Below are 16071 nucleotides of genomic sequence, written 5' to 3' on the forward strand. Positions count from 1 at the left end.
GCTGAAGTTTGCCTGTGTCCCGCCCAGTCCACAACCGCTCAGACCCAAGTAAACAAATAGAGAATTGTATTAATTAAAACTGCTCAGCCATTAGCTCAGGTCTACCACTGACTACCTCTTATACTTAAATTCAGCCCATTTCTGCTAAACTATTTGTGCCCATGTGTTCCATGGCTTTACCTGTGTGCCATTACATGCTGCTCCCTGGATGGTTGGCTGGCATCTCCCCACTCAGCCTTCCTCTTCCCAGAATTCTCCTTGTCTGCTTATTCCACCTATATTTCCTGCCTGGCTACTGGCCAATCAGTGTTTTATTAAACCAGTGTATTTAAGCATTATTCCACAGCAGACATATGATCACAATACAGTAGCATCTTGAAGGATAAATAAAAATATTACAAAAAAAGACATTTTCTAATGAAATTACTTTTTTAACTTTCCTTCCCATGGTTGTTAATTTTCTAGCTTCCTTAAATATCTTCTATAAATTTCTCATTATTCAGATATTAACATTCAATATATGTGTACAAACACACACACACACACACACACACATATATATAAACTTTATATTAATTCTTTGTGATTTCATACCATGTTCCCCATTCCCATTCGTCTCCCTATTCTTCCATATCCACCTGTCATCCTTGCAACTTCCCCCTGAAAAGAAAACAACCAACAACAACAAAAAAAAAAAGGAGAAAAAATAAATCTCACCTTGGAAGCTGAGGTGTTGAGTCATTGGTCTGGCTCAGGGCCCCTGGGTTCTGCTGCACTATCAATCCTGAATCTTCACCGGGACTCCTCTCTGATATCCTTATGTTGCCTTGTGTCATGAGGATCCTGCAACTTTGGTTCTGTAGGACCATCCCCTTCTTACAACAGATCATAAATGTGGGAGATATTCAGTGTGAGCCAACTCAGAGCCCTAGAACGAGCACTAAATGGTAGCTAAGCTTGCCGGCCTGCCTATTCTCCTGCATCAGTGGCACGATTACAGAAGCTATGAGGGGAAAGTATTGACCCAGAAGAGACAAAGAACACATAGAAGCTTGGTGTCCTGAGCAAATCCTCAGAGACAGAGATACTTCTCCCTCCCTTATCAGCCACAAATTTTATTATTTTTTTTACTGAAAATTGATTTTATGTAACATATTCTAATGATGTTTCCCCTCCAACAACTCCTTGCAGATCGTCCTGACCTCCCCACCTGCCCAAATCCACACCCTGCTTTTCTTTTCTTTTTTTTTTTTTTGGTTTTTTGAGACAGGGTTTCTCTGTGTAGCTTTGCGCCTTTTCCTGGATCTCGCTCTGTAGACCAGGCTGGCCTCGAACTCACAAAGATCCACCTGCCTCTGCCTCCTGAGTGATGGGACTAAAGGCGTGCGCCACCACCGCCCGGCCACACCCTGCTTTTCTTGATCTCTCTCATTAGAAAACAAACAGGCATCTAAAAAAAAGAGAGAGAGGGAGAAAAGAGAAAGGCAGGTAAAAAGATAAAATAAATACAAACAGAAAAAGAAAGGGTCAAAGAAAAAGCACAAAAAACATGTAGAGATGCAAACACACACATACACATTTGCACACATAGAAATCCCATGAAAACACAAAAAAGGAAGACATAATATATAAACAAAAAAATCCTTTAAGATAAAAATCACTTTTAAAGAGCCCTGACAAAACATTATGAGAAAAAAAGGAAGAGAGAGACAGAGACAGAGAGAACCCCTCCCCCCAATAAAATTTAAGTTGGCCATCTACTGTTGTGAATGGCATGGGCCTGGCCTTTACTGCACTGTGTGCACCCAGTGAGACTCCATTGGGGAAAACTATTTTTTCCTTTGTGGGTCATTATCAACTGGAGGTAGCTTCTGGTTTAGAGCTTATGTCCATGTCCAGTCTCATTATTTGTCCTCATCTGAATTAGATTTTGGCAGGCCCCATTCATGCTGGGGCGGCTATATTTCAATTGATTTCCATAGGCTCTAAGTAAATAAAATACTCACTCTTATAAAATAACAACCGATAAAGATACTTTAGAAACTTAAAAGCACCTGCTTTGCAAAACAAATAAAAAAAAAAACCTGGAGATATTTTGCAAATAGTAAAAGTAACACAAATTTTTTCCATCAAAGAAAATATTTAAATACTGTAATTCGCAACTAATAACCAATATTTTTTAAAATTAGGTAGAAAGGAATTTGTGTGAGAGGGCAAACCAAAGAGAGAGTCTATCAAGGAGTAAGCAATATCACTAATGATCAAAAAGAAATAACCACGCTTAATTCATATCAAGCAGAATGAAAAGTCAATTCAGTGTTTCACCAGAAAGCACATAAACTTTTTTTTTTTTAATGCAGCAGAAAAGTAATCAGAATTGTTGGTTCCCAAGAGCATTTAAGCATCACAGGTCTATAGAATGTGCAAACAATTGCAAAATGGGGAAGAGAGACTAAAATTGAGGGAATTACAAAAGCCGGGGAAAGTGCTGAAAGCCATATCACAGAGGGGGTCTGAGGCTGATTGCTAAAATTTGCCCCGAGTAATTGCTGTACTAGCACAATACATTTGAAACTTCAGAACTTATCAAATTATTTTGTTGAGAAAGCAAATAGCAACAATTTTCTCTTAAATTAATTGGATGGCGAAGGCAGAAAGAAAATGCAATACAAGTAACAGGACTGAAAATCATAGACTGTTGGATTTGAAGGAATCTTAAAGATAAATACTAACAAACAGGTTGGGAGCTGAAACGTTTTTCTTTAAACATTGACCCAACCAAAGTATACTAAGCAAGGGCTCAAATTTTGATGAGTTACTTATTTTTTTTGCATTTAAAACTGAGAGGTTGAAATGAGCAGAAATACAAAGGACCTTTCAGAAGAACTTTCGTCATTCAAAGTTTGAGCCTGTTGCAAACTTGTTTTATTCTGTGTGTCTTCTGTGATTTTTTATTCAGAAGATGGTAGACTTAATTTCCAGCTACATGTGTTTAATAATGATGGAAAATTCTCTCATGATTACCAGACTATTTATTTAAAAACGCTTAGTGACTGCTCTATGTTTCCCCCCTCTTTAAATTGTTCTTAATAGAAGCTTTTCACTGTCATTATGAAAAGATGTACACTTTATACTGCTATTAGCCTATCTATATGACTTTTTCTCTCCCTTTTGCCAGAAAATACTAGCATCTGGATCAATATAATCAGTGATATTATATATGAAAGTAGAGTATATGGGAACTCAATAAATATGGTTCAAATGAAGTATCAAAACTGGTACTGGAACATAGGATTTAAAATAAGTGTTTTGAGCCGGGCGGTGGTGGCACACGCCTTTAATCCCAGCACTCGGGAGGCAGAGCCAGGCGGATCTCTGTGAGTTCGAGGCCAGCCTGGACTACCAAGTGAGTTCCAGGAAAGGCGCAAAGCTACACAGAGAAACCCTGTCTCGAAAAACCAAAAAAAAAAAAAAAAAAAAAAAAAAGTGTTTTGAAGTCAGATCACACTGGACTAGAAACCCTATTGTTTCTTAAAAGTAACTTTTAACATTTATCAATTTTTACCCTATATACGTTGTTCTGTTTGTCTATTACATTCTACTAAAACCACTCAAACCTAATGGCTTAAAAAAAAACAGCAGCAGTTGCTTTCTCCTTAAATCTGTGATCTAAGCACCATTGCCTAGGGGAAACAGTTTGCTGTTCCATATACTATCATTTGATGCAACAAAAAGGTTGGGCAACTAGACTTATGGGCAAGTTTATTTTGTACTCCTGTGCATGGAAGTAGATGCTTGCTGGAGTCTGATCTATTAGAAAGAGGAACCTCGGGTAGAAAGGGACTCACTGAAACTACAAGTTGGATTCGAAGTGCAAGCGTCCAAAGAGATACATGTGGAAACAATATAAGCATGCATAAGCTGAGTTCAGAAGCAGGGTCAGGCATTAGAACAGATTTGGTTGACATCCCCAGGATGCCTGCTCTTTTTAGAAGGGGAATGAAAGAGAGGTAGATCTGGGGGAGAGGGAAGACTGGTGGCGGAATGAGAGGAGTTGAGGGAGGGGAGGCTTCAGTCTGTATTGCATGAGAGAAGAATAAATAAAAAGCAAAAAGAAAGAACTCTAAATTCAAGAAAATGGGAAACAGATTTTTTTCTTTTATAAAGGTTACAATGTTCTAGATGATCACTCATAGTAGGCGTGCCAGGTGTTCCACCTGCCACAGTCTGGCATAGTCATTTGAACTATGAAACACATTTACTCATTGTCCCATATCTCAAGCCCTATCCCATTACACATCAGCATGAACTTCAAAGGAAGGTCTCTTTACCTTGTGCAGTTCACCTGTGAAAGATGCTTCATTGGTGCAGTGACTCATCTATGCTACATTTGTTGCTGTTGCTTCCTTTATTTTTAAAAACAAGGTCTTTCTATGTAACCCTCACTGAATGGGAACTTGATGTGTTCATCAGACTTGCCTCTGCATACTTGAACTGAAGAATTGTGCACTGAATAAACACATATCTGCCTCTCAGTTTCCCATTCAGCCTACCTGGTGGGATAAACTTTCCAAGATGAGCAATAGGGAAACATTGTGAATATGAAATCTAGTTCAGCAATTTTTAATTTCTTTCACTGGCACTCAGTCCTATTCTATTGTATGGCAGCATACAATGGGTAATATTATGTCCTATCATTTATTTTTCATAAGAAATAGTCACTTTTTTAGCCATGGTGACCATATTCCAGTAACTTGCCAAAACATCAAACACAAAGGGAAAAAAGGAGAAGCACCCACTATATGTTTTTTGGACCTTTAGAAAACACAGAAATTTCAAACCAGCTACAAACCCTTCTATCTACAAGTATCTCAAAAGCTAGTAAGTTTCCTATGAATTATACATTTTTTCTTTGGATTGAGTGTCCAGAATTTAAATATTTGGAGTTTTTCTGTTTATTTTTACTTTCTTATAAGACATCCCAAAATATGTTTGCTTATAAGAACAACGACATTTTTTGATGAGTCTGAATTTGGAATCTGCCATATTGAGTCAGATGTTGGTGACTAAGATCATCCTGTCTCCTCATACATGTATACTCTGTTGATTATTCTGCAGGCTGAGGATTTTGCTGGGACTGTCTGGCAAACAGTTACACTGTACTCACAATTTGTCTTGTCTTCCTTTATACTAAAGATAGTCTAGTTCCAACTTTGGGCATCCTGAGTTAGACTAGCACAAAAGGGGGTTGTATGACCATTTATAATCCATTTGAGAAAACTAAGCATCACTTTTGCTTCTTTTTAAAAATGAATATCAAGGTGTCAAGGATCTAAATGAGTATATAGGGTAAGAATTACTGCTATTACCAGCTCTGTAAAATGTAATCTGGCATATCCAAAATTTATATGCAATTTAATACTGTAATGGATTTTGAAATCTTTATTATCCCTGTGTTATGGGTGAGGCAGTTGATTCTCAAATAGTGACTTACACAAGCTCATACAAATTTAGTAAATGTCAACATCACAATACAAACCCTGTTTGTCTGAATAATGTGCCTGCAATTACTCCTTGGTGTGGTTCTATAAGTGCAGGTTGAATTATCTAATTTCATCAAGTAAATGAAGATTGGTTTATCTCTTTTCTTTTTCTAAAATAAGAATAAATGTGATAAGTTGCAAGTATTTAAAAAGTTATCAATAGTGCTAATAGCAGTAACATATTAAGAACAAGGATTTTGTTTTCCAGTATTTGAGTGATGTGTTTCAAAACTCACCTTGGAAACACTGCGAAACTGGTATAAATCATATTTATAAATTGTCTTTGAAAGGGTTTGGAAGTTATTGCAAAAGGAAAGAATAGGCAATTGTTATGTACTTTAAAGAATATTAAGCAGTCTGTAATCTAGATCTCATTGTAACTTCAGGTAGGTTGCTCTTTATTCAATGCAGTCTAAGTAAATGCCAAAATACCACAATGAAATAATCATGGATGAGTCTGTATATGTGTTTTTAGACTTTATTTTCAGTCATCTTTAAAGACAAGTTCTGGGTAAGAGACTATCACTAGATTTAAGAGTAAGATTGCTTATAAACACAGAAAAATAATGCTGTATGCAAGATAAAATAATGAATCATATCTGTCACTAATATTCAAAATTTGGAGAGGCACCTCTAGTCAAATTCAATGATGTTGTGTACTGTTTTGCTGTAAGTATTCAAACAGCACTTTGAGATGATTAGATAAATGTTCTTTTTTACTTCATTTTTTAGTTACTTCCATTGTTTTTTATGGACATGGGGGATTCACATTTGTTTTCCCTTTGCGTCAATTTATTCTGCTTCTCAACCCTGCTCTGAGCTCAGAACACTGACTCCAAGTACTGCACCAATCAATCTGTGATATTCTGCTTCATATACCACTAAAATCAGCAACAGTATCACCAAGGACAAGAAGAATAAAGCCCTGTACTCACTTCCTCTTCTGCCTTCTAGGGTGACTGTGCGTACTTAACATTACTTACCATCTTCCATAAAGCTTGCCTTCCCATAAAGTTGTCTTCTTTAGAGTTTAGTGATTGTTCCTCCCCCTGATTTTTCTGACCCACCAAATATTTATCTCTTATTGGTAATAGAGGACATTGCTATATTCTGTTAAATATGAAGGAAACTAAAGAAATAACCCTTCTAATCTAATGTGGAAAACAGCAGAGAAGTTCCTAGCAATAATAATGTAATGTGTACCCTAAAAGAGGAATGCATGGAATATTTGAGGGGAAACTGGTTTTGAAATGGTTCTTAAATCACTGGTGACATTAACAAATACTTATAAAATAATCTTTTACTTGTTAAACTCTAGTAAGTATATCAAATGATAAACTTAGAATAACATCGAGCTGAGAGCAGAATAATAATAAGCCATGAAGAAAAGTACTCAAGCAAAGAAAAGTGCCAATGTACAAGGACATTACCTATCTCTTAAAAAAAATGGTCTTGTAACAGCCATGGAAAAATCTTGTGAGATTTTGTGAAACTCAAAGGAATAACGGTAAAGATAAGGAATATTCTTATGGCCAACTTCTGTTCTTTAGGTTAAAAATTTCCTAACTATCCTGTGAAGATTTTGTGCTAAATCTTACCTTGCCATTCATGATACTCTTCAATGTCCATCTCTTTTAATGTTTAGATGGAGCAATCATTTTAGTTTAGTGTACACTATATTGCATTTATTTGTTTATTTTATGTTTCCTTCTTGAACTTTGTTTAGAATGTCAAATATATCATAAACTATATATTTCTATATTCGGTACCTTTAAAATAGTTTTAGACAGAGAGTGGATGCTCAGTTAATATTTGGTAGAATAATTAGTTGTGGCAATGTGTAGTAGTGCTCATCTGTATTGCCAGTGCTTGGTAGGCAGAGGCAGGAGGATTGCCACAGGTTATAAGAGAGCCTGATTAGCATGGTGACTTTCCATTCAGCATTACTGTTTACTTGCATATTCATTAGCTTAGCTGTTCATTTGCCATGGTACTCTGATTGCTTTCCCTAATGCTCCATCGCATCTGCTAGGTTCATAAGGAATCTAAAATCTGTCAGAGCATGATGCTGTTATGCATGGTCTTTGTTTTCTCTCTGGTATAATTAATTACTCTGATTTTGATCTTCAAGTTTGCTTATGTGTTTGCTTTATACATCATTTTTTGATATCTGCTAATTTATGTTCATTAATTTATTAGGTAACTGTTATTTATTGCTTCTCTGTCAACTGAATATGTACCTTGGATTTTCACTTCTTTTGATAGTATTCTCTCTCTCTCTCTCTCTCTCTCTCTCTCTCTCTCTCTCTCTCTCTCTCTCTCTGTCTGCTACCAACCCCTATGCCTGTGGGACTTCACACTTCAAATGCTTAACTTGATTTTTTTGTTGTTTTCGAGACAAGGTTTCTCTGTGTAGCTTTGGAGCCTGTCCTGGAACTCACTCTGTAGACCAGGCTGGCCTCAGACTCAGAGAGATCAGCCTGCTTCTACCTCTCAAATGCTGAGATTAAAAGTGTGCGCCACCACTGCTCTGCCTTTAACTTCACTTTATAAAACATCTTAACATAACCTCTTCATAAAAATTACTCACAACAAAACATTCCCATGAATTTCCCTTCTTTAAATCAACCATGTAAAAATTGAGTTAGATTGATGTTGGGTGCCTTTTTTGATCCCAGAAAATAATAAAGCCCTTATCCTTGCCATTATTTTCGCTTTCCTCATGATTATGATCAGAACTCTCCATTTTCATCTGCTCTCTGTTGCTACTGCAAAGTAGCACAGTGTCATTTAGGTCAAATATAAATCAGGGAGTGTAGTAGGAACCTGCTTAGCCTCCCCTTTCGCACAGTCTGGCCATCTATCTGTCATGCTCTGACACTTCCCTCTGCCCTTCCCCCCACTATTTCTCCATGTCACTCTTTAGTGTGAGACTTTATTTGCATATACACTCAAGCTCAGCTGTTCATTTCCCTGGGCCTTTGAGCGCTTACCCCAGTGTTTCAGATTGTCTGCTACACAGCAAGAAATCTCAAATCTGTTGAAGCATGATTCAATCAGATATGATACTTGTTTTCTCTTTCTAGTGTCTTTTACAATTTTTTACATGTTTTTAAGTCATTTTCTTTCTTAAAAATAGCAATTTTATTATTATCACTTGTTTCTTGGAACAAACATTCAGTCTGGTGATTTCAATTTGCTTGTAAGTCTCACTAGTTCTATTTAAATTTCTCTCTGATATTGAATTCATTTTTTCCTGCTAATATATCAGTGTGGCCTATATTTTATCACATAAGCTATTCCACAAATCTACTAATCATATTTTTATTATTCTTAATATCTTATCTGCACAGAAGTCTAAGTTATTTATGAAAAGTCTTCTAAGTTATTGTTTGATGACACAAAACTGAGTGGATTTCATTTCAATGCTATATTTTATTGCTAAAATATTTAGTTTAGTAGTTCACTCTTACTTTTCAATGCATATATACTCAGGCTTATACATTTATTTGACTATTTCAAATACTAATTAAAATTTCTGTAATTCTAATTTTCATCCTCAACCATAGAGGTTAGCTAGATTAAGGGACTAAAATAGGAGGGAATTATATCCCTAAGAAGAGGAAATACAATATATAGTTATGGTTGAACTTGGGAGGTGCTGGAATGGAAAGATCAAATGGAGGAGAGGGATGACAGACCTAAGGTAAGGAGTAGAGGGAGGGACAAATGAAACTATGTGCCATCTGAGGGGTAGAAAACTATAGCTTTCTAAAGTATAGACATATATGAAGATAATTGAAATGGAATCAGCAAATAACAGGGGAGAGAGATCTCCATCCGGACAAATCAATGGGATCCACAAACAACCTACGCTATTGCCAAAGCTACTGGTGCACGCACACCTTTAATCCTAGCATTCCACAGGCAGAGATCTGTCTGGATCTCTGTGAGTTCAAAGCCTCCCTGGAAACAGCCAGGCATGGTGACATATGCCTTTAATCCCAGGAAGTGATGGCAGGAAGCAGAAAGGTATATAAGACGTGAGGACCAGGAACTAGAGCCCTTTTTAAGCTTTTAGGCTTTCAGCAGCAACTCAGCTGAGATCCACTTGGAGGAGGACTCAGAAGCTTTCAGTCTAAGGAAACAAGATCAGCTGAGGAATTGTTGAGGTGAGGTTGGCTGTGGTTTGTTCTGTCTCTCTGATCTTTCAGAATTTACCCCAATAGCTAGCACTGAGTTTTGTATTAATAAGACCATGTAAAATTCATGTTATGTTGAGTATACAAGCCACACTCTATGACAGGACCCATACCAGCAGTAGATGGCCAACATAAAATAAACTCAATGGTATTTTTGACAGTTTTCTTGATCTCGTGATATTTTGTCTGGTCTGGGCATTTTGTATTTCACCTTACAAATGTTTTGCTCATAAATCATGGTAATTCTTTCCTAGAATCACCAGCCTATAGTCAGTGTCACTACTTGACAACTGTTCTTGGACACTGTGAGTATCCACAAACGCCCATAGGATGCTTGGATCAGTCCTTCTACAAGAGGCACGAGATAATATTTCAGCACCCAGGTTCTTATAAACATTAATTCCAGGGGAAAAATAATAGCAGAATTTTTTCAAAAAGTTTTTGTTTGTTTGGACATAGGAACACAGCTTACAAATAGATTTAGCTTTATGTATGTATATATGTGTATATATGACATTTGTAAATCCTTGGGTTTGATATTTAGTGAAGAAAACAGAAACACAAAGAAAATAGAAAAGCAGAAGGAAACAGAAAGAGAAAGATCAACAAGAAAGAAGTTTGATTATTCACAACTTGGAAGACCCACCGTTCATTTAACAATGTAATGCAATTTGCTGATACTTGAATGTTATTATTACCAACTGTTAGGATAAAAAGAAATGAAAGTTAGTAGTTAGACATTACAGTAGAACTTGTAGTCACATTAGGTATGTTTTCAAGATTGGGCAGATATATTTTAGATAGACAGGTCATCTTCAAACCCTTCAGAGATCTACAGAATATGGCATTTAAAATGTTTTAATAACTTAGAAATTTTTTCTTTTTTGTTATGACTATGAGACATGTCTGCTCCTGGCAATACCAATCTACTTCAGAGAAAATATGGGCATTGAAGAAACTGCATATAGAGTTAACTTTCATTGTGGTGAAAGCTAGCCACTGGACAACAAAGTAACCTCAAATCGACTGCTGACAAACAGGACAGAATGGAGAGACAAGACACGAAACAAAGGACTACTGATACTTTCCAAGACAAGTGTGGTTGTGGTTTTATCAAAAGGCATCCTTTGAGGCCAGGACAATATGGCACCATCCCTGAAGTGGCCTTTGCAATCCGGGAAAGGTACAGTGCCCTTTTCTTTGAAGGCAGCTGAACTGTCAGTGGACCAATGGCTTCTGATATGCAATGGAACAGCAGCTGAAACAGTTATTCTTGAGGAGTAACTAAGCTCACACCTCTCAATAGTAGACTGTCATTTAGTAGAAGGATACGGAGAAGAACAGGATGCTGAGATGAAGCCACACACACAGCCAAGAAGAATGGTCAGCTGAATTCAAAAAACATCAACAATTTCCAGAATTTAAAATCCTGAATCATGACAGGACACTAGTGGAATTCAGGTGTTTCTGGTACATGGACTGCTCTCACCAAATGTGAGGTTGAACTGTTGACCTTGTGTACATCCTAGTTCACAAATGAGTCTGTCAAATACGCTAAGCCTATAGGCTGAAGATGATGCCCCAACACTGCAGAGAAACCTCGGGTGACTGTCCAGGCAGCTGGCTGTTTCTGTCAACTCACATTTTTTTTGGAAGCTGCTTGCATGTTCTTCCTGTTTTTATTTTTTTAGTAGGTAATATTATTTCCTTCTTGGGTCTCTGTGGGAGTTAAAGATTAGTTAGTTATAATTACAGTTTTCCTTGTTAAGAATTTCAGAAAAGAAACTCACTAAAGAGGTGTAAGTGTATAAATTTGAAAGATGTTATCAGATAGTTCTGTTAGTAATATAAGTTAGGATAGAAAGTAAATCAGGACTTAACCAAAATAGGATAGATAATGGAATTATTTTCTCAGAATTTGTCAAATACAAATGGACTAGACATTGTTTAGGTATTTATTGCTTTTATATATTGTATATAGTTATTGTACTTTTGTATATAGTTTTTCTTATATTAGTTATAACCTTTTTCCTTTTTTCTTTTTATTAAAATAAAAAATGGAAAATACGGTGATATTTCATTTGTACTGAAATGTGATTTTATTTGTATGTTAATAAATAAAGTTGCCTCTGGGGGTCATAGCTAATAGCAAGCCATAGCAGAAGCTGGTCGGTGGTGGTGCACACCTTTAATCTCAGCACTTGGGAGGCAGAGCTAGGCAGATCTCTGTGTGTTCAAGGATACAGCCAACATGGAGACACATGCCTTTAATCTCAATACCAACCATAGAAGACCTGGAGGTCTGTACAGACAGGCAGTATCTAGGAGGTCATGTGGGTGGGTTTACAACCAATGAGAAGGCAGAGCAGAAAGTCAATAAAAGGACAGAAAGACAGGAAGTAGGCTCTTGCTGAGGGGAAGGACAGCAGCGGCTGTAGGGTAAGAAACAGTTTTTAGCTCTTAGCTATTGCTCTGACCTCTTAGGCTTTTAACTGTGCAATTGGCTCTGTGTTTCTTATTTAATAAGATGGTTACATCTACAAAAAATAGAAAAGCAGAAGAAAAGAGAAAGAGAAAGATCAAGAAGAAAGAAGTTTGATTATTCGCAACTTGGGAGACCCATCTCCTGAGAAAGCTTGGTGGTAGTTTATTGCCTATGCAGAATGACAGCTTGCTTTCCCAACTATCGACATCTTCCTCTTATACTAGATATCAGTAGAGCAGTATGTCAAGTGTGCTCACTGCTCCTGATTCTGTTCCACTTGCCTTTTATAAAAATATGTATCGTGTTGATTATGATTACATTGCTGTTATGATCTATTTTAATAGTTACAAGTTTTGACTAACACAAAATTTTAGTTTATTATTGATGAAGTTACATGCATCTGATCAGAGGTACAGCACTTTTGTCTTCAAACAGTAAAATTATTATGTATAAATCACTTCAAATTTCATAAAATATTACAATTGTGGAGAAAAATAATATAAAAAAGTTCATCGAAATGTAATTATTTGTTACTATTTCTATTTTATATTGTAATTGAGACAAAGTACATATAAATAGAAATATGGACAATTAAATTATGTATATATGTGTATATATATGGAGAAAGAGAGAGTCATTATATCTGTTTTCTCAGAATTAAGTGAGTATTCACCTTGCAGTGTCAGTACAAACTCACCACGTCAATAGTAAGAAATATTGAACTTATAAACTACAGGAATAGCAAAGAAATGGAGATCATTGAGCCTGTAATGAAAAGTCATAAAACTCAGAGCACAGTTACCTATGATTTCAATGGAAAAGCTATTTTTGGTAAGTAGTAGTTGAAAAACTAGTTACTGCATTAACATCCATATATGCTTATAGCTTACAACTACATATATATATATATATATATATATATATATATATATATATATATATATTACCTAATATGCGCGCGCGCACACACACACACACACAATACATGTACATACACACATAATACATGCCCACACACACAGGCACACACATGTCCATACATACATAAACATGCTCATACACATATGCACAGGCATGCACACACATGTACGTATACACACAGATACACACACACAGAGAACATGAGTTCTTTTCTTTGACTTTTTCAGCTAAAGCATAAAGGCATTTATTTCAGTAGAAGAGCATTAATTATACAGATATTCAGTGACCTAATTAAAAATGTATTTTAATGACAATACCAATAAAGTTGAAAAGATTAGCAAGTACATTGAAGGACATAATGTTATGATATACTGTTTTAGTTGACAGTCTTATTACTATGTTTTCTAAAACTGTCCCAAGAAATTGTTTAATAACCTCCATTTTCCTGTAGTTATGATTTTTTAATATTTACCTTCTTCGTATATTGTTCTTTGTATCTAAAGTCATTAACAACTGCTCATTTGGCTTCCAGACATACACTATAGGGGGCTTTGTCACACATCCTTTGTGAAGAGTAGAGACGTGACATTACCATTACTCTACTGTCTTTGTGTTCTTGTTACTCAGTTTGTTCCAGGAGACACATTGTGATTTTGATGCTATCTACCTCCCCCTCAAACCTCCGTGGCCAACCCTCTTACCTCCTATAATATTCACACTTTTTCTGTACTTAATATTATCCATGTAACATTGAAGGACAGCTTCCAAAGCACCAAAGCTCAAAACTGTGTGTATGCAAAAGGTGTAAGGATATTTTTCTAATGCTGAACAGACTGATGATCTCCAAGTCTAAAAACTCCTGACTATCACTAAATAGATGAAGCTCAATATTGTACTTATTGTTGAGGTATCAGCATTTGGCCCATACATACATTCCCTCCTACATTATTCCAAATGCATGCTGTACATAGAAATAGATTTTGCCAGCAAGATCAGCAATATTTACCCTATTTCTTTGTTTAAGCCTTTTTTTTTTTGCTATTGGGCTTAAGCCAACATTATTTAATTTTTTCTCATTCTATTAATTTTTTTCTGTGTTGCATTGTGTTAATCAATATTTCATCCTGCATGCAAATTTAACACATGAGTTCTTGATTTCTTTCTAATATTTCTTTCTACATTCTGTTTGTTTTTTAACTCTTTGGCTTTGTAGGGGGCCTGCCACCCAGCCCCCAAATAAATCACATACAGAGGCATACCCAGCCTTAGCTTGGCTTGTTTCTAGCCAGCTTTTCTTAACTTAAATTATCCCATCTACTTTTTGCCTCTGTGCTTTTTCTTTTCTTACTTCTGTGTGTCTTACTTTCACTCTTACTCTGCAGCAGGCTATGTGGCTGTGTGGCTGGCCCCTAGCGTCTTCCTTTCCTTGTTCTCTTGCTCTTCTATTCCTCCCAGATTTCTCCTATTTATTCTCTCTGCCTGCCAGCCCCTGATATCCTTTCTCCTACCTTGCTGTTGGCTGTTCAGCTCTTTAGTAGACCAATCAGGTGTTTTAAACAACAAAGTAACACAGCTTCACAGAGTTAAGCAAATGCAATAAAAAAGAATGTAACACATTTTTGCATCTTTAAATAAATGTTCCACAGCATAAACAAATTTAACACATTTTAAATCAATATTCGTTCTCTGTCATTGAGTTGAAAGGAGAAGTTGAAATTATAATACTTATGCCATGTCTCTCTGACTACATAGGCAATTTATCTCTGGTTCCTTGTACTACCAAACAAAATCTAGAAACTACTAGACCCACATACAAGGAGCAAGTTGTTTCTGCAGTCATACAAATCACCAGCTCAATTGAAACATGATGATTACCATACTTCTGCTTTATAAAATGAATTGCAAATAAAAAAGCCCTTCTATTTATGATTTTTCTAAGCACATCTGTGGCTACCTTGTAAAAGAGATTATGTCAGTGTGTGCCATTTATCATCTGCATTTCTGGAATATTTTCTTAAGGCAGCTTTAACAAATAAGAACTAGTATAGAATTTTTGATAACTCAGCAAAATCCGGAATTATTCTTAACCCGAACACCCAAGTTTAGAAAAATACATTAAAATTTATTCCTCATAGCAGGACACCTGTAGCCATATTTTAAACTACAAAATATAACAATAGGAACTTTCTCTCAGTATGTTATAAGTCATTATGTATGTTGAAAATGATTTGTTCAGTATATGAAATGTTGGATCTACATAAGGACTACAAAAGTATCCTCACAAAAAAGCCTGACACAGATGCCATTGCTGTGCTTATTCCTTAGGTGAAGGATTGTGAATATTAATTTTCTACTTTATGCGTGTTGAAAATACAGAACAGAAAATGTCCAAAACTAATATATGGAATTTTCACATAAATATATGGAATTTTGCATAAATATATGGAATTTTTGACTCACATATATTTGGTATAAATATATTGGTAATATAGATTTTGAATGGCTGTAATAATGTAATAGAAATACTTTTAACATGCATAAAGTTGATTATAAATACAATCTTTTTCTAAAGAAAAAAAAAGGGATAGTTTAGATATGATAGGATGAAAGGGTAGATTAATGAACCTACTTTTAAAGAGTAACAACTTGTTTAAAATGTTTTACATTGCTATAGATTTTAGTTTATTGATACAAATTTAAACTTAATTTTGTTATACTGTATATATATTTCTATTCTTGTTTGAGGTATTATGTTTTTGTAACTCATTTAAAATTGTAATGGATAATTAAAAATAGATTAATAATTCGTCATCTATGATAATCATATTTGTAGCCATGTTAGTTAAGTCTTCTTAAATATGCATAGATATATTTCAGATAGATAGGTAGTCTTCAAACACTTCAAAGACCTACAGAATAT

This window comes from Peromyscus eremicus, chromosome 9 (genome assembly GCF_949786415.1).
Source record: "Peromyscus eremicus chromosome 9, PerEre_H2_v1, whole genome shotgun sequence".
Taxonomy (NCBI): domain Eukaryota; kingdom Metazoa; phylum Chordata; class Mammalia; order Rodentia; family Cricetidae; genus Peromyscus; species Peromyscus eremicus.